Here is a 20,262-nt window from a genome sequence, read left to right on the forward strand (position 1 = left end):
GTATATGAGCTCTTCTTTATGATGTGATAAAAATTACATTGCCATGAAAAGTTTTCACTCCGTCACTTAACTTCTTAATCTTAGTCACATATTGCTGTATAGGTCTGGAATCATCTTCAACAGAGCTAGCTTCCATTGAACTAGTTACTCCTAACATTTAAAGAAGAAAAAAATGAATGAAGTTTGATAATGATGTGATATGTAAACGACTGTGGGCATTGGGCAATAACTTAAAAACAAAAAAGGGAACTTTTGAAATTGGTTGCAAAAGATAGAAAATAGTAGACACTCAACCTAACAATATTTGAAAAAGATTAAAACTTTTAAAGAAAACAAGTAAAAAATAATAGAAAAAAAAATATATTTGATAGTTGATTTGGTGTATTATTGCCTTGCTGGCAAGTAATAGTTGTGAGTGAGAATAGAAACAAAATTTTGGTGGTGGACGGTGAGCATGGAATGGTGATATCGATCAGCGAGGAGACTTGGGTGTGGGTCTTTATCGTTGGAGTTGGATAGAACACATAATGGAGGTGAAGGAAGTGAGCAAGAGATGAAGGCCTGGAGGCATGGGTGCAAGACAAGAAGATTGGATCTCTAATGTGTATATAATAATATTTTTATATTTTATTCATAATAAAGTAAATAGGCCCATCCGACTACAATTGGGATCTAGGCATGTCCAGACGTGTTTGAGACGTGTCCAAATTTTTTTAAAAAAAGACATGGAATTTGGTGTATCAGACACATGTCCCCAACGTGCCCGAACAAATTCATGTTCCCCAAGTGTTTGACACTGATGTCACCTCTAATATGAAGTGTCCGTGCTTCTTCGCTTGTGATTTAACCCTTGGCTTGAAAATCTTTCAAACTTTTCTTGTCCTGAAAAATCCATATTTAAGCATAAATTAATCCCTTAACCATAGAAAATATTCAAACATTACTAAAAAATTCCAAAAACATCAAAACAGCCCCATAATAGTACTATAAAATTGTTGCGGCATAGGCGCAGACAACACGCATACGCGCACGACCAGATGCCCATCGCGTGCATACATGCCGCTTGCATATTTCCGCACAACGTTGGGTTATGTGTTCCTTTCACGTGCTGCCTTCGCACAAGGCGTCTCATCTCGTACGCGCATACAATTCCTTTCACGCATGGGCATGCGCACGTCTAGGCGAAAACCCATGTTACTTATCTGTGACTTGGTCGTGCTTTGTGCATTCAATCTGACTGAAATAACCTCTTGTACCTTAACGACGCATGCTTAACAAGCCCTTTACGCCTTAATGCCACCTTCGAGTCTACCCAGAAACTGTGAAAATTAAAAAAAAAACTACTTTCAATTTCCAACGTTTATAACTTTTAATCCAGCCATCAAAATGAAAATCTTTCTTCTAAACTTACTTAGAGTTGTCTTAATTTGATTACCTCAAAATTTCAGTTTCAAATTCAAAGGGAATCATTTTGTAGCCTCCCAAGACTCCACATTGCTCAAAATCCTTCGAAAAATTACCTTTCTTTCTTTCTCGAATTCAAACTCAAGCTTCCTCGCCTAGTTTTTTTTCGACAACTCCATTATGGAAAATTGACTTAATTCGGGAGCTTGTGCAAGTGGTTTGAAGGAAAACGCACGAGTGGTTTGGAGGCTCTCCTCGTCTGAACTAACCCTTATATAGAGCACCTTGCACACCAACATTTAATTTTTCCACCTCTTGCTTGCTGCAATTTGAACCCCTGAATGCTATGGCACCTAGAATCAACTCCACCGAGCACTACCAGAACTCCTAGAGCATACTTGGTAGTATGGTGTCATAAATGCAACTTTTCAAATATGGGACGGGCGATTGTGTGGCACTTGAAAATTGGTTTCAAGTCAGTCGTATGAAATTCAAAAGTCACGATACGATGTAGCCTCCCTTAACGTTTTAAGAGAAATTGGTATTATAAAACGTGAGAGAGAAAGAAAAGCATTGAAAACATCGTTGAAGAAAGCATTGAAAATTGTCAATTGCAAAAAAAGCTTAAATTGCAAAGAGTATTACAAGGCTTGGTTGGGGATTCAGCTACTATATCTCACCTATACTTCATTTTAAACATTTTTAGCTTTGATAAACTTGCATATGAAAATGTTGAAACGTCACACTCTAGTCGACGACAACAAAAGGAAAGCAATAGACTAAACTAAGTACAAAACATAAAGATGGTGGTTTAAGGATGTTCGGGCATGCGGCTAAAGGAAGACAATGTCATGGACAAGCACGATCGTGACATGTGGCACCCATCACCAAAACGCAAAACCTTGAATTTAGCCTATTTGGCCTACTCGCATGACTCAAATATTATGATAATATGTATTTGGGAAGGATTATATTAGGTAGTGTTATGGTAGTAAGCGTTTGGAGGAAGAATTCAGATAGTAGTGTTATGATAGTACACGTTTGGAGAGCAGACTATCATAATTTGTTTTAATATCTTTTTTGCACTAATCTGTTTATCCATGCATATATATTGGTTATAAGATACAATATTTTTCTTAACATCACTGTCTTCAATTTTCTTAATTACAACATGTTGTCAACATCATTAAATTAGGTTATTGTAATTCATTCTAACTGAAGCATACATCGATACTATTTGTAGCTTTGGTATTAAATAAATGCAAAAGACATTTCAAATAACAATCATATCTCCAAACACAATTTCATTACTATAGGAAATCGTTCATTAAATAGTTTTTTACAGTACATGTTGAGACAAATGATCTGTCAGTGTAGTACTAACAGACAAATGAGACAAATGAAGGAAATGGACAACCACTCAAGCGTTATCTTCGAGAATGACCGTGTAGTAGTCCAATTTAAGCTTGTTGGGTACCTCCAAGAATGATTTCATGTTGTCGATATGTGTATTATTATCCACATAAGGTGCACCCTATCACGAGTACTCAGCTCAAGGATTCCCTACAACTATTTCACGACTCCTGTACGAGAGGTGCGTGCATCCTAGCGTTATAAATTTGGCCATTCTTCAATGACCTTTAACTGGTCATTTGCATATTCCATTGTAGTGCGAATGATTTCCACAGTCTCAGTCGTATGGCCTTCTCGCTTCCTTTTGGAGCCGCGTGAACTAAGTCTGCCCTTACTTGAATGACCAGGTCGTGTGCCAGTGATGTCGTCAGGTGACATGTCTAGTCCCTAACTATACATCATAGTGATCTCCATATCGTTTTTCATCATCAATGGAAAATCCCTCATAGTCTGTGCGTGCTCCCGTAGCACGACCTTTCCCGAATACGTAACATAGGTCGACGTAATAGGGAAACGGTTTGTGTAGGAGGCCCTTGGCAACAGGATGGCTCTATGGAAATGTTTATATAAATTATCCGTTGTATTTTCTATTATAAACAAATAACAGTTGTTCAAAATTAGATCGCTTACCTTCACCCAAGTGTCCAACAATTCCTTCTCAGCAATGATGCACTTGACTTCATTGTTCCAACCAAACCCACTGCATGTTAGGCCCCGCATTTATGATATGGCCTGAAATGTTCTCTTCAAGCTCTTTATCCGATAATTAATTGTCGAGGTCCCCTAAATGTTACAGCCTAGCAACTTCTCTGCCATTATTCTCTATAACTATGCTAGGTACCCGAATCTGAAGGTCCCGTTGTCCGATTTCCAGCCACCAGTGGAAACCAACTCCACCAAACACTTAACAAGGGTAAACTCCTCTTTCATCCACAAATGTTTAAGAGCTCGTGACGAACTTGTTGTACTGTAAAATAAACGTAAACATGTCAATCAAATGTGTTACAAAAACCATAAGCACATCCAATGATCATTGTGCTTGAAGTGATCTATCAGTGCTTCATTTATCGTGTACGTACATAGATACATTGAGAAAAAAATTTACAACATACAAAAAAAAACAAAGTAAACTGGTTATATTTAACAAATCAACGTAATACGGTACTACTACTACAATAAGGGTACTATTGATTATGCAACTCCCATTCACTAAACATTTCTTTCGCTAGATCATCCCTCCACTAACTCCATTCATTCGATGTCTCAATGTAGTGAATGTCGTCGTCTGCAGTTGTTGCAAAGGTCAAGTCACCCTCATCGATATCATTTATTATATCGACGTCATCTCTCTGTTGATCAGGTTGTGCAATAGATAATATGCCAGATCATGTGACATTTGACTTGGATCGAGTAGTAGGACTTTCCTCGAAGGATTGCCCATCAACCCTTCAATAGATCGAAAGCTCTTTCAACAATATTTCGTGCAAAAGAATGTTTCATGTTGAAGAACTCTTTCGCTGTTGTTGGTTCATTTTTTGCTCCACACCTCTCCTGCAAGTGGTATCTTTGTCCTTTGTACATAGCTAGAAAACCCTCAGCACATGTAATATTCTGTTGGGATATCTAACGTGTTAAATGTCGTAATTGAGGAAGGTTAAAATATTGTTCGAAGGAAGTATATGTACATAGTTACCCTCTGAAACATTCAAGTCGTTCGATCTTGAAATAGCATCTCGAAAGATGCACGAGTCGACTGTGGATCCTTCTCAGTCGGCTAAGACGAACACAAAATCGCCTTTTTGTAACACATACTCCCAGAACATTTGTGACAACTTCGACTTTTTGCATTCTATATCTCGATCGACCAATTGCCATCATGTTCACCTTTATGTATGTGTCATCTAATGCACCAAGGCAATTTTGCAGTGTACAAAAAACAACAAATCAGCAGATCGCAATAGGGAGATGTTAAAGTACCGACAATCTATTTAAAAAAACTAACCTCAAACCACCTTCATTGGGGATCTGTGCATGGTTTGTTACTGGTTATGGTTTTCAATAACTCGTCATGTAGTCGTGGCACAGCCAACAAGACTAGGTTGAAATGTCGGGAAATTGTCTCATCGGATCGCATGAACTCCCTTTGGATAACACAATTCTTCACGTCATGCACTAGTATGTGCAGGAACATTGCAACCATCTTCTCGACATCAACGATTTATGTCGACGCTAATCCAGTGGTAGTCCTAAGTAGGTGGTATAGAATGGCAAAACACCTTTTGTCCATTCTAGTACTTTGACGACAAACTAGCTACATAATTTTATGCCTAGTGTCGTAAGGTGTTTGCGCTAGCCTCTTGTGGTCATTCATTAGTACCTCCAACATCATTAATAATTGACGTTGGGAGATTATGAACAGAGTTAGTATTCTTGCAATTGGAAGATGCAGACTAACAACATGCTCAATTACGTGGTTCTGTTAGTTTAATTTGAATATAACAAATGATGAAGTACATCTCTTATGGTAATTCAAAAAAAAAATTATATTCTCCCTCAACCCTACAATGTGAACAAAACTAATTATTAAAAGGAAAACAGTTGTCAGTCGTCTATGTCTCAATCCCGTACCCAATCTCTCATGATAAATCATTATATAAGTTCAGTTTGAAAGAATACATTACCCTAAAGTTGTTAAATTAATGAAATTTGAATAGAAGTTTGATTGAAAGTGTAGTACCAATTTTTTATTGAGCACAAATGAAACGACAAACTCCCTTTGTAAAATTCATTTGTAATTATTTTCTCCTAACAGGGGAATAATGTGAATAAAATTTTAAACCATAAACAATTTTTTTACCATTCTCAATTAGACTGAAAAACAAAAGAATGGTTTATGTTAATGTGCATAAAATATTGTATAAGTGTAGTATCAAAATTTTTACTAAATTAAGGTTTGTTGCATTCACTAACCATCATTGTGTACTTTTTGTTTTCTAACAATCGTTTATGGCAATAATTTGTTAACCCACGAATAATTTGTTAATAATCAATTTGAAATATACCAACAAACAATTCAATATATATGTTAGAGTGCAAACCCTTTTTTTCACTATCTTCTTTCTACCCAAGGGTTTTCATTTTTTATATTTTTGAAATACAAAATTTATGTGAATGCAAATGTCAACAATAGAATTCGTAATCAAGCGAAAGTTATCAAAAACACTTTCATATTTTAAATCAAATCTTTGGACCTACCTTTTTTATTCTAACCAAGTGTCTAATGCATGTGATCTTCCAAAGCTAAAGGTTAAGTAGTTTGCCCACGTACTACAAAAGTAGACATAAGAATGGAACTGGCCTAAAAGACATGCAAAAGGAAGGAGTAAATTAGATTAAAAAAATGGCAGTCCACATACAAAGTCTACGTGACCATTGTTCGTGGGTAACATTTCCTACATATTACAATGTACTAACCAAAAAGACGAACAAAAAAGAATTAAAATTACTTGAAAACAAGGAAACCCTAGTATCTCGTAAATTTACTACAAACTCGAGCATACTACAAAAAATGAAGAATAGTATTGGTTATAGACATTATTAGTGGAAGAAGGAAAAAAAAGGTTTCGAGTACATACCATTTCCTATCAATAATTACCCGTACGATAGAAAAAAATAAAAAAACTGTTAACAGTCATCCAGAAAAAACAAGTAAAGAAAAGGAAATATTTTGGTGCCTCAGAGAAGAAAATTCGTTCAAGAATTTGAACTTGAATTTCGTGTAATGGAAAAAATGTCCTCAAATATGCAATGCTAAGAAATGAGTGATAGTATATGCATGGAATGTAAGAACAAGTAATGGAAAAAATGACCTTCAAGAATGGATTTCAATGACATTTTTCCATTACAGACATGGACAGGAATAACAAATAATGAAAAAAGTGTTCTTCAAACATAGATTGTAGAGAAATGAATGACATAATAGACATAGAAAGGAAGAACAAATAATGGAAAAAATGACCTTTAAACATGGATTGCAAAAAAATCAACAACACTATAGTCATGGAAAGGAAGAATAGATGATTGCCAAACCCGCATTTCAATAGCAAATGACAATGACACGACAAACTATAAGAAAGAACATAGATTTTGGAAAAGAAGGGATGAATTTTCATACTTCTTCATAGACACAGGAATGGATGCATTCACATACACACACAACTCCATTAACTTGACTTCATAATAACAGAACATCAAAGGAAAAGAAAACATAAAGCTTGGCAGGATGCATTCGTAAACATACCAAAGAAGATGGAAAGGAAGTTCTAGGTAAGCAACAAGGAAATATGCACACAAACAGACAGAAGGTATGAGCATGTATATATAGATGGGGATGAGATAAATAAATGATGCATTGAAGACCCCTAAACCAAAAAATGTGAACAATCCCTAGAAATGACAATAGACAACACAAATCAAAGGGGAAAGGACACATTTAAGAAGCAGAAAAAATAATCAAAACCCTAAACCATGAGACCAACCACAGTTAATACAGAATGGGTATGCACAGGTATGAAGAGACAGAAGCAGCAGCCAACAAAGGGATAGAAAATAGGAAAAGAGTGATTTAAAGGGTATGCACAGGTATGAAGAGACAAAAGCATGAACAAAGGCATACAAATTACGAAAATAGGACTTCAAAGGGTATGCACAGGTATGAAGAGACAGAACCATGAGCAAGGTCATAGAAATTACAAAATTAGGAATTCATTACAACATGTTAACAGAAGAAAGATGAACACAAAAACAGAACAAATATCATAAATATGTAAAAGCAAACCGACATCCAAATTTTACAAATTGACAGAAGATGAACACAAAAACAGAACAAAAAATATGATAAATATTTTTAAAAAAATAACCATAATCCAAATGTAACAAATTGACAGAACGTAGACATGAGCATGAAAAATAACGATTAGAAAAAAGTTTTCGGTGGACCATATCATCGGTGTTTGAAAAAACGAGTGAAAACGAGAACCTCCATCCCTACCTTGCTCGAAATTCTCCAATGCCACTCCAGATGTAGCATTTGTCTATTCTCAGTAAAAGGGAAGGCTGAGCGGCAAAGGGAAGTCCGAGCGGTGAGACTAAAAGCCCAGCCATGGAACGAATCAGAGAAGGGAAGGAGAAGGGTTTCGAAGGTCTTAAGTATGGAAACAAAGCCAGTCAACGAAACCAACAAGTGGACGGAGAAGCATTTCGGAGGCAACGCATTGAAACGCAACCATCAACGAAATGCAAAGGGACTTAGATCTGCAATTCAGACAAAATAACGAACGAGTTCGTCAACGACAGAGATTATCGCGTTCGAAGACGCAAGAAGAAAGGGGGTTTGCAAACGCATATCTGAGATTTAGAGAGGAAGACGAAAATGGGGAAAACCAACCTTACGGGGGAGTTGAAGACGAATTGAAACAGTGAACGGGGAGAACGAAACCAACCTTCGAAACTGGGAAACTTCCACAGTCAATAGGCAAGTGGCAATAATCATCTGGATATCTATCAGCACAAAGTACACTTTTCCTTTGTATTAAGATCTTAACTATGGACATAGCAAGCAAATTAAGGGAATGAAAGAGCATTTGGAATTACAGATATCCAAGATGTTTATCAATTGAGAAGCTCCAGTTACCTATACAAAACGAGACATGTCAATAATTACAGAGCAGACACTGAGGGACTTCCTTTCAACTTCAAACTGATTGATTAATCAAAACAAAATTAAAGATGTAAAAAAATATTGTTATCTCTAAAATAGAATGCATTACACCACTCCATTTCCAAGTCAAAAGCACACAAGGTGAGATAGATTCACAAATTGTTGTTTTTAGAGGCTCGAGGTTGAAAGAGAGGAGTCTCAACACGTATGGCCGCTAAGGGGTGGAGGCGAGCTGAAGGAGAGTGGAAGCCAGCAACAATGCGAACTTATTTGCACTCTCGGTCTCCATTTCCAGACTCCCAGATCTAGAAATTTGTGATCGAAAAATCAGGTAGAGTCAAAGATCTATCGGTGAGCCAATAAGATTCATCCCCGCTCGTTAACAAAACAAGTTATCGTTTTACCAGGATCTGAAACCACTTCAATTTTTTGCACAACAGAGGCATAATTTTCCCATCTTCATTTGTTTGTAGTTTCAGGGGATCTTTCTTATAAAAAGCTCCAGTAAACTCAACACTATCAAATCAAATCTATCATTCAACTGAGATTAATCATTACGAATCCAAGGACCAAACCAACACAATGATTCAGAAGAAACTCAACACTAAATAGTTTTTTCCTTCCGTGAAACTTAAATCAAAGAACTTGCTGCCCAGAAACACTCTACTTGAAGGACCTTTCCCAACCCCGCTTAGAACCAAGATGCTTGAAGGAACCTCCACCACCCAAAACACTACATAGTTTTTTCTTTCTGTGAAACCTAAATCTGCTTTGCCCTCTCGTTGCTCCCCATCAAGCCTCTACTAAATCTACATTTGTCTCCTATCGCTAAGAGTCTGCCGCCACCAGATTAGATTGGCCATTGTTCCCTACCCTCCATCCACCACTGGTATTAGATCCACCGTCGTGGATCTTCATAGCTCATTGTACCCAAATTTGATGCGAAGGCGCGGAATTCACACATGTAGAGGTCCTCTAAAACAAGAATTTTTAGGTAAATAGAAAAAAATGGAGGGGAGGGGGAAAGAGAAACAAAAAATTGAAGAGCAAGTGAGACAGCAAAAGTTGGATGAAAAATAAGGGATACACTTTTTAGATCCCTCTTTCCCCCACTTTTTTATGCCATGTGCTTTTTTTTAAAAGAAATTAGCATGTTTTTCTTTTCAATTCCATAGGCCATTTTGGAAAAGGCTATATCCAAAGACTATAGAAAGACCTTTTTCATGTAGTGAATGTGAGGCTGAACTCTCTGATGATAACAATCAAGGACAGAAGAACCTTTACTTCACACTTCAACACTTCAACACCTAAAAAAACCCATATCAAATTTGAAACTTACCAATCCGAAAACGGCATGATAATAATCAAGGACAGCCTATGTTGAGACTAAAGTCTCTGATGCAACCCTCACTTTGCAAGCATTTCATCTTCCATGTGTAGCCAATCATTCGTAACAATTGGCTAGTCCTCCCATGGTTTTCAAGTCTAGACTTTTTCAGATGATGAGTGCTGCCTGTCTCAAACATCCTGCCATCACATTAACCAGAAATAAAGAGTTGACACAAGCAAATCCAGGCCCAGGGAATAAGGAAATGCAACAGTTTCACATAGCGAGAGAACAGAAACGTATATACATATAGGTAGATGGATAGATAAATATAATTGTTGCATTTTGTGCCGAAGTAAACCAGCAGAAAGGTGATTTAAGTCAAACAAACTAGCTATATAGAAGAGTACAAATGGCAAATGATATTCAAAAATCAAAGTCATAGAAGACTGAATAACAGTGTATATAACTGTGTAATCATTTGAGAGAGAGAGAAATAAACAAGCAGAAGGGTGGTGATTCATGTCAAACAAATTAGTTATACGAAAGAGTTTCTCTTCCTTTTCTTCTTTATTTATTTTTAGTAAAAATGAGAGAGTGAGGTTTGAACCATGGACTTTCTGGTCCTCAGCAGACACATGTGCCAATTGAGCTAAAGCTCTTGACGGTTTCCTTTTTTTTTAAAACAAAAACAAGAATTTTCATTGATGAAATAAAAAGAGGTTAATGCTTAAAGTACAAAGAAAAAATGTAACTAGTTATATTGAAGACCGTAAATGAAATGATATCGTAAACCACATAAGATTGAATAACAATGTAACTGTACATTCATTTGAGAGAGGGAGAAAGAGGGCTACCTTATAGTACTTGATGCTTGCATTGCCTACGAAGAGAATACATTGATTTTCGGAGTTGAAGTAATTATATAATCAGGTGCAATATTCAAACCTAGATGATCAATGAAAGAGTCGAATCAAACGTAATTTGCATTTGAGCTTCCTGGCTTCACTTGTAAATCCTGAAGAACAAAGATCGTCAATAACTGCACGTTGTGTAGCCTTAAGAATCTTTATGCCACCTCTTGAACGTGAAATCAATAACTTTGACGCACGACGGAACCTCCTTGCCTTGCAAAGATTGTGCACCAAGGAGGTATTAGGTAAAAGAATCCCTTGCTTCCATCGATTCAAACAATCTAATTGCACGATTAATCTGTCCAGCCTTGCACAACCTGTCAATTAAACAATTTAAGGCTACGTTTGACGCAAAACCGGTTGTATACACACAATTCAAATGTCGCATGGCCCCTTCAATATTACAAACCCTGCACAGCCCATTAGTTATTATAGAATGTGTGCAGTCGTCGCATTCTAGTCCCCGTGACTCTATCTCATCAAGCAACTTATATGCAGCCTCTAACTTACCTTCTTTACAGTAGAAATTAATAAATGTGTTATAAAAAGTCATATCAATTCCTACATCATTCTTTATCATCTGTTCCATATAAAAATTTGCCTCTTCAAACCTGCCTAACTTAAGAAAAGCACCAATAATTGTGCAGTAAGCAAAGCCATCGAAAGCATATCCTTTGTCATCTTAGAAAAAATCTCAAATTCATGTTCATATTGCCTAGATCTAAAGCAGCTTTTCATTAAGGTTGTGTATGTTACAGCATTAGGCTCAAGACCCGAATCTATGGCCTCATTGAGCATCCTTATAGCAGCCCTCAACCTACTCACCTTGCAAAGACCATTAATAAGAATATTATATGTAACTAATTGAGGGATGAATCCATGGCGTTGTAAATTTCTGAATAACATAATAGCATTACTTGTATATCCATGTTTACAAAGGCCATTAATCATTGTATTAAATGTAACCGGATGAGGAGAAAGGTCTTTGAGTATAATGTCCTTGAAAACTCTATAGGCTTCGTCTGGCTTTCCTAATATGAAGAAACAGTGCATCAAAGTGTTGTAACTCCATATATCAGGAGTTATACCCGATTGAATCATCTCTTCAAACAGATCGAGGGATTGTTCTAATGAGAAATTCCTAGTTGCACCAGCTATCAAAGAATTATAAGTAATAACATCTGGGCTTATACCAGCTTCCCTCATTCTATAAAGAACAGAATAAGCAGCATCCATGCCACTAAATCGAAAATAGCCATCAATCAATGTATTGTAAGTCACTACATCCGGGAGAACTCCTATCTGTGTGCCGTCTATTATAACTAATTCAGCTTTCTGCATTTGCTGAGATTTACAAAAATGAGCCTATACAAATATTCAAATATTTTGTAGAATATTTACAGACCATTCTTCTGAGGTATGATCAATTTAAGCGCCAAAACCTGCCAAAATCCAGCAAATGCAGGTAAAAACATGAGAACACAAACAAAGAAAAATCATTCAGAGAAGAAATGAAAAAAAAAATATATCGAGAATTTATGAGAATCGTGATTTGAATTTTTAGAATTAGACCAATTCCATGAGTTGAAAATTTAATCTTCCCATTCGCATAGAAAGAAACAAGCAAAACAATCGATAAGTCTCGATAAAATAAAATCAAAACACAATGCATTCAAACAATAATTGATAATGAAAATCAAATAAAAACATGGTGAGCATGTCAGTAGAAGGAGAAGAGGAAAAATGAGGTGGATGTAGGCGGAAACTAGTACCTTTGAAGCTCAGCTACAGAGATTGCGGACATTAACATCCTCCTCCCTGATGGAGTCCGACAACTTCTTCTCCAGACAGCAGAGCTCGGTATTAACAGAGATAAAGAAGAAATCACGATAATTAAACAAGTTCTAGAAATCTAGATCGAGAAAGAAAAAAGAAACACAAATCATTCTATAAAAAAGAACATTGCTCGGAATTTGGAGTGATTTAGTGGGTTTGTAGCTGCCGGTGGAGCTCAATCCAATCCAAGGGGTGTCCGATAAAACCCTATCATGGGTTGAAAAATTGGTAAATTAACGAAAACTACCACTTTTTTGTTTTATATTTTAAAGTAGTTGGTTTTGGAGAACTCATAAATCGGTCTTGTTCAAGAGACTCCAGTCTCTCTCGACTTAGTACATCATCGGGGAGAGGTTACTTTGGCTCGGGATCATTGATATAATTGGAGAGATTGACATAATGTTTATGTAGTATGATCTCGAGGCCATATCGGGATAACTTTGCCCCGGGATCATTAACATCATTGGAGAAATTGACAATACCATTGACATAATGCTTATGTAGAATGATCTTGGGACCATCTCGAGCCAACTTTGTCCTGGGATCATGGACATAATTGCTTAAATTGTTCATTCACGGGGCTTTATAGCTATAGTTTTAAAGGTTGTCATTCACGAGGATTTATAGCTCACCCTATAAGTGAATTTAAAAAAGATTAAAAATATATGAGATTTGGTATAGAATTTGGGAAGATTTGAAAAATCGATAGAGTCTCAATGTAATGTCAAGCGAGATTTGTCAAGAAGGCTAAAAAACACCTTAAGAATTTTTTTAAACTTTAATTAATTTCACATGAAATGTAAGAATGAGATATAATATTTGGCAAAATAACCAATTTTGTAAAATTTTAAAATATATAAGACTCGGGAAGATTTGAAAAGATTGTTAGAATCTCAAGTAATAGATGCAACAGGAATACCCAAAACAATTGATAGGTTGGAAATTTTTAAATTTTTAACAAAATATTGTTGGTCGATCTTGCCCGATATGTATCGACAACGATTATTTGAACGATTTTTTGGAAGGGGTGCCAGTTTTATAGGATGAAACCTCAATCATGATGTTTCTGACAATTTCTCTTAAATAACTCAAAAACAAAAAGAATTCTATGATTGACTCATTCCTAAAAACTTATCCATTGTTATCTCTCAGGGGTTTTGATCAAACTCACCACTTGTTTCTTTCAACATCATTTCCTAAACAAAATGGTGGTCGCTTACATAAACTTAAGTGTTACCGTAAATAATACTAAACCATTGTCTAAGTTAATTATCTAAGTGATCGTCTACATAGATATACATGATCATTCAGACAGAAACACAATATCGTTTATGTAAATTCTAAACAATCGCTCATGAACAATTGAACTATTGTGTAGAAAATCATGAATGGTTGTTTAATAATATATATACTATCATATCCCATCCCGGAGCCCCTCCTCACTAAGCCAGAGATGATGATCTGAAACTGATTGACATCTTTCTTCTTCTAATGATACCTGTCGACCCTGCTTAACATGAACTTAAAACTATCTCTTCATAAACATATTCACTGCGGAAAACATCTAAAACCTAAAACTATGAAACTTTATAACATCTTCAAGGCATCCAACCAATAAACAACCTGTTTAAACAAGTCTTATGTAGACGTAAATGAAATCAGAGTCTCAACAACACAAAACTATAGCTTTACAAACTCAACTCAAGTAGTTCTTACTAGTCTAATACAGGCACAACAACTAAATTCAATACTATTATTAGTTATAGACCATCATGCATAAAATGGAATTAGTCGTACTAAAAAAAATCTTAAATCCAACTTCTAACGGAGTAGGCAGATTTCTGTCAAGCGCCGAAACTACAATCTCTACCTGTAAGGAAACAAAACAGTAAAGGGTGAGCTATAAAGCTCCATGAATGACAACTTTTAAAAACAAAACATGCTTACTAAAACAAGAATGCAAACACCTAGAAAGAAATATTTGCATAACACTTTCTCTAGGCAAGTATTTTTAGCAACACAACTCATGGCTTAGGATTAACTAGCATGACATTAGTACGTTGTGATAGGACATGTCTAGTACCCTTAATGTCTTCCTTTCTAACATTAACTCTATGATGTAGTACGGCACAACCAGTACTCCTACTGCCCTTGTCATAGTAGGGCACATCTGACACTCATGATAGCCTCGTTGTCATGGAATACATTCAACATTAACAATGGAATAATCTTCTATGTGGATATAATATCATCATACTCTCAGTCTCAAATCTGAGTCATGCATCTACTATCAATCTTAGAAATATCGGAACATTTAATCATGCTTTGCTTTCAAGTATACTTGCTCGACTTAGCTTAACTTGTATTTAACTGCTTCGAGCTCTTTAACTCGATGCCACTATTGCATCATGTTTGCTTAAACATATATTTAACTTAGATATTTTCATAAACTCAACATTCAAATATTTTGCTCAGAAATCTTATGTTCAAAGGAACATATTCAACTGGAATGTATTAAAATTTAGACCATGCATACTTATTTATAAATCTAGTCAAAATCTTTCTAAATTTGAAACTTATGCTTTGTAAATCATTTATAAATGAAGCATAATTTGAATAATGTAACTCAAAGCATGCTATAAATATAACATAATAAAAAAAGTTTATAAATTCATTTAAAACCCATTTTTGTCACTCACAAACTTTCAGCTCGGCTCATTCCTCAATCTATAGTTGATCTCTTTGGCGTTTTGGTCACTTTGACTTGTCCCTAAACACTTCTATAAGACTTGCCCTAACTCAAAATCAAGTTCTTGGATTAAACCCTCAAGCTTTAACTCTTCTCCGCCAGCTTAAGCTTGCCAAAACCCACACTTTTTGGATGCTTCTTGAAGGAAAACATGATTATAGTGCAGGATCAACTTCCTTTACTTACTTTGGCTCAAAACTCTTGAGAATCTTCACCCTTCTCAAGCTCTTCTTATTTCTTATCTCTTTGAAGCAAATGGTGGAAAAATGAGATGAAAATGGCTTGAATAGGGATTTAAAATAAATTTGCGTTAGCCTCACACTAAAATCCTCATAACAAAAACTTTCAGAAAATTCGTCTCGAGATCCTCCAAGATTTTAACTATCTCTATCGATATCGACTCGAGATCCTCCAAGATCGTTACCTTTCTCAATAGAAAAGGCCCAAAATCTGTTTGAAAAACTTAAATAAATTTCCTTTCCGTCTCTTTAGTCTTAGCTTAAATGCACCAAGATGGCCCAAGAACACATCTCCAAAACCTTTATGTCTTTCATCTCAGCAAACAAGCACTAAGATGTTTGTACCTTAGCTTTGGGATTTACCTTTTATCTTAAATCTCTCCTGAGATCTCCTTAGACTACCCAAGATTGCCTTAATCAAAGCTCTTTGTCTTTTCTCTTGGCCAAATAGGACCAAGTCCTTGAGCCTCTACCCCGAAATGAACAACTCTAGACTTTCACTTGGCTCTTCTAAACTCCAGAATGTTGTCCTGTGATGCTTAATATGGCCCAAGATTCTTTGGACAACACTTACCCTTCCTCAACTATTAATAAGCAAATGGGATAGAAGATGCGACTATTACAACTCACCTCTCCTTTAACAAATTTTGTCCTCAAAATTTAGAAATTCCTAACTAAAAAGTGAGGACTACTTCTCATCTGATCTTCTGTCTCCCAAGTTGCTTCTTCCACCCTGTGAAGTTTCAAAAGAACCTTCACAAGTGGAATGGTCATGCTTCTTATACTTGCTCTTCTTTTATCAAGAATATGCACGAGCTCTTCCTCATAACTCAACTCAACGGGTTACGCCTTTAACACATGAGAAGGATATGGAATGTACTTCCCTAGCATGGATGTATGAAACACATCATGAATCCGAGCAAGTTTTGAAGGTAACTTAAGTCTATAAACAGCTTGCCCTACTCATTTCACTATTACATAGGGTCCAATATATATAGGGCTTAACTTACCTTTTTTACTAAAACTAAGAACACCCTTCCAAGGAGAATTCTTCAAGAAAACTTGATCTCCCACTTCAAACTCAAGGTCTCGTCATCTCTTGTTTGTATAGCTTTTCTGTTCACCTTGATTTGTCTTAAGATTCTATTTGATTAGCTTAACATTAACCAACAAAGCTTATGCGATAAAAGATGCAATTCTAATCATGCATTGCAAAACATCTAATGATATGCAGGTAGTACAAGTTTTTCTCTCTATCGTCCAACTGCAAATGAAGAGAGGTTTCCTGGTAAGTCCAGAGTTGAACACAAGAAATTAATGTCCCTAAAGATCTTATCGCACAGCTAAACTCATGTGGTATAGTTTATACAGTATTGTTATGAATAGTATAACTTATCTTAAGTATTTACACTACGGTGCTAATGGCGGTGCAAGGTGAGCAAGGTGATGAAGTTAGATGGGAAGTGAGCTCAAGTTGTAGGCATGGAAGGAAGGAATGCTTAATTCCCTAATCGCAATGAATTTTGTTTTAATAATCTAAGGTGATACAAAGCATGTATTAACTTCAATTTAAGGCAAGCATCCTTCCAGTGCCTTTCACCATACTTGTTTACCTTTCGAGATCCAAATACTAAAGTTAAGCTATAATTTATATCTAATCATGTTGTTTTTCTTATAAGTAATTCATCCTTAATTAAGGTGGTCAACCTTTTGGTGCTTTTGTCGCACACGTTACCATCTCTACAACTTATGAGAAGGAAGAACTTTGCGACAAGATTGTATTACTACAATCTCCTCACCGCTTGCTTAGTTAACTATGTGCTCTCACTTGTCAGGTGATTGTGATTAATAACATTGCCTTTCTCTCTAATACACAATAAGTTGACATCCACGTTTAACTAAACGAAACTCATAAAACGTACAATACGATTCTCTAGTATCAAAGACACATTCCATTTCTCATGAACTAATTAAACAGATTTAGCATGGATAGTAATAGAAAAATGGGAGGATGATAAAAGAAATACATCACTTTTACAGAGAAGTGTGTCAAGCCTTAGAGTATGATTTCTCATACTCCTTGGCTATGATTCTTTATTTTTCTATTCCTGAGGGGGAAATTGTGGGGGAAGAACTCTCTCTCTCTCTTTTTGTCCTAATCTCTCACCCAAAACTCAAGGGAGAAATAATGGAGGAAAAGTGAACTTGCTCTCTGGCCAAATCTGTACCCCTTGTTCTGAAGTAGAGACTCATATTTATAAGCGAGGAGTGATGCTGACAGGACGTCCACATCTCTTTTTTTTTTAATAAAGCTCGCTATGCTAGGCTAGGAATGATGCGACATCCATGCCTCCTAAATTCTTTTGATAAAGTTGCACTGTCACCGCGCAAATGTTCTTTCATTCTTTTTCTGACATCACGCAAACCAAATTTGTTTGCTAGTGCATCAAATCGCCTAGCTTGATTGCTTGTCGTCGCGTTGGCTAGACGTGTCTCCTTGTGTAACATTCTAATCGCCAAGCTCCGCTTCTTTTTGCCAATTATCCTACTATAAAAACATATAAAACACAATAAAACATGGATGAAGTCCTTGTGCAAGATGCAACACACAAGTTAATCAAATTGCTTGCTTTTTCTCTTGTTTTCTTTTATTTTTATGCGATAAGACTTCATGATTTTACATAAAAGGCCACAATAAGGCGGCTAAGGCACGTTGAGGGAGGTTGTTATGCGGCCAATGGTATGAAATAACCTCGAAGAGGTACTTGGTAGGCGACAATGTGGTCAAGAGAACCTCTAAAGGGTTCGTTGGGCAGCCAAGAGATGGTTGGAAAACCTTTAAAGAGTTAGGCGAGATTGCATGTTGGGCGACCAAAGCATGATCCCTAAAGGAAGTAGGTGTTTTAATTATAGAATGCTTGGCGACCAAACATAAGAAATTACCTCTAAAGGCATGGATGGCAAAGAGTGTTAGGCCGGAAGACAAGGCTTGATGGTGCTAAACGAGGAGGTTTGATAGGTGAAATAACCTCTAAAGCATTAGGCAAGATGCTCACTAGGCAAGGAGGCTTGTCATGAAGGCGAGATGATAGGCTAGGTGTCACAATCGTAACTTCTCAACACGATTGTGCGGCACTTGTTTAGCTCGATCAACAAGTCAGTCTTTCGAAATTCGGAATCCGCGGATAAACTCGCGGTATGATGTAACCTCCCTCCTCGTTCTTGAGAAAATGTTTTTATAAAACGGGAGAGAGAAATTAAATAGTTGAAAACATCATAATGAAAGCATTGAAGACTGTCAATTGCAAAGAAAATAGCTTAACTTGCAAAGAGTGCGACAAGGCTTGGGCGGGGGTCGGACTAGTCATGTACCCCCTATAGTACATATTGAGATTTTTGGCCTTGGCACGCTTGCATATGAAAAAGTCGAAATGTCACACTGTGACTTGGCGACACCTAAACGAAAGAATTAACCTAAACTACTTTCAAGACATAAAGATAAAGTAATTTGGGGGTATTCGGGCATACGGCCATCGGTAAGTAATACCTTGGACAATTATGCCCTTGACATTCTCCCTCACCTAAATGGTTGACGTCCCCATCAACTGGCGAAGCTTGAAATCTTCTATCTTCTGCTTCCACGCTTCAAGATCTTCGACACGTTTCCAGCTAGTCTCCTCCACAGGAAGGTTCTTCCACTTTACCAGATACTCGTGGATTCTTCGTGCTGGTCTTCTGCCCCTCCTTACTCGCTCGACCAGAATTTCTTCAACATCTTTGTCTTCCTTCTGACTAAGGTCGATAATTGGGCGAGTTACGATATTCCGCTGTAGGTCTTCCGTGTCTTGATGGTATGGTTTCAGGTTACTAACATGAATTACTGGGTAGATTTTCATCCATGTGGGCAACACTACTCTGTAAGAAGTATTCCCTACCTTTTTCAGCACTTCAACTGGTCCTTCGTACTTCCTGACGAGACGCTGGTCTTTGTGTCCTCGAAACTTGACTTGCTCTGGTCGTAGTTTGATGAGTACTTGGTCTCCCGCCCGAAACTCAAGAGGCCATCGCTTCTTATCTGCCCACTTCTTCAACCGCTTCGATGCTTTTCCTAAGTATGCTCGGGCGATGTCATTTGTCTGTTTCCACTCCTTCGTGAAATTGAGGGCTTGAGGGTTCTTCCCTGCAAAGGGATGATCAACAAGGTGTAGCAGTACTGGTTGCCTCCCAGAAACAATCTCAAATGGGCTTCTCCCTGTAGACGAACTTGTCTGAGCGTTGAAACAGAATTGGGCTACGTCCAACAGCTGGACCCAGTTCTTTTGCCTTGCGTTTACAAAATGGCGCAAGTATTCCTCGAGCATGCAGTTGAATCGCTTAGTCTGGCCGTCAGTTTGGGGAAGGTAGCTTGAGGATATGTTCAAACTTGTCCCCAAGAAGGAAAATAATTCCGTCCAGAAGGAGCCAATGAATCTACCATCCCTGTCGCTCACTATACTTGTCGGGACTCCCCACAACTTAACAACATGCTTAAAGAACAATTGAGCTGTCATTTCTACTGAACACTGCTTGGTGGTGGGGATGAAGGTGGCGTACTTTGAAAAACGATCAATGATGACTAAGATGGCTTCAAAGTCGCCTACCTTAGGAAGATGGGTGATGAA

General features: G+C 36.9%; 1 long non-coding RNA gene across 3 annotated transcripts; it reads right to left on the reverse strand.

Moving 5' to 3' along the window:
* Positions 1 to 2,699: 2,699 nt before the first annotated feature.
* Positions 2,700 to 12,906, reverse strand: LOC103492854 (uncharacterized). 3 transcript variants are annotated; one of them, XR_001763757.2, is made up of 9 exons: positions 12,550 to 12,906; positions 10,721 to 12,219; positions 9,876 to 10,063; positions 8,264 to 8,509; positions 6,073 to 8,130; positions 4,820 to 5,194; positions 4,511 to 4,718; positions 3,448 to 4,428; positions 2,700 to 3,367 (listed from the first exon to the last, which is right to left on the reverse strand). It is a non-coding gene; the product is annotated as an uncharacterized LOC103492854 (long non-coding RNA). The 3 variants fall into 3 exon arrangements; XR_538340.3 differs by having other exon boundaries at positions 8,264 to 9,511; positions 12,550 to 12,900; XR_007821277.1 differs by having other exon boundaries at positions 8,264 to 10,063; positions 12,550 to 12,902.
* Between the last annotated feature and the right edge of the window lie 7,356 nt (positions 12,907 to 20,262).

The sequence above is a fragment of the Cucumis melo genome, chromosome 5, assembly GCF_025177605.1.
Source record: "Cucumis melo cultivar AY chromosome 5, USDA_Cmelo_AY_1.0, whole genome shotgun sequence".
Taxonomy (NCBI): Eukaryota; Viridiplantae; Streptophyta; class Magnoliopsida; order Cucurbitales; family Cucurbitaceae; genus Cucumis; species Cucumis melo.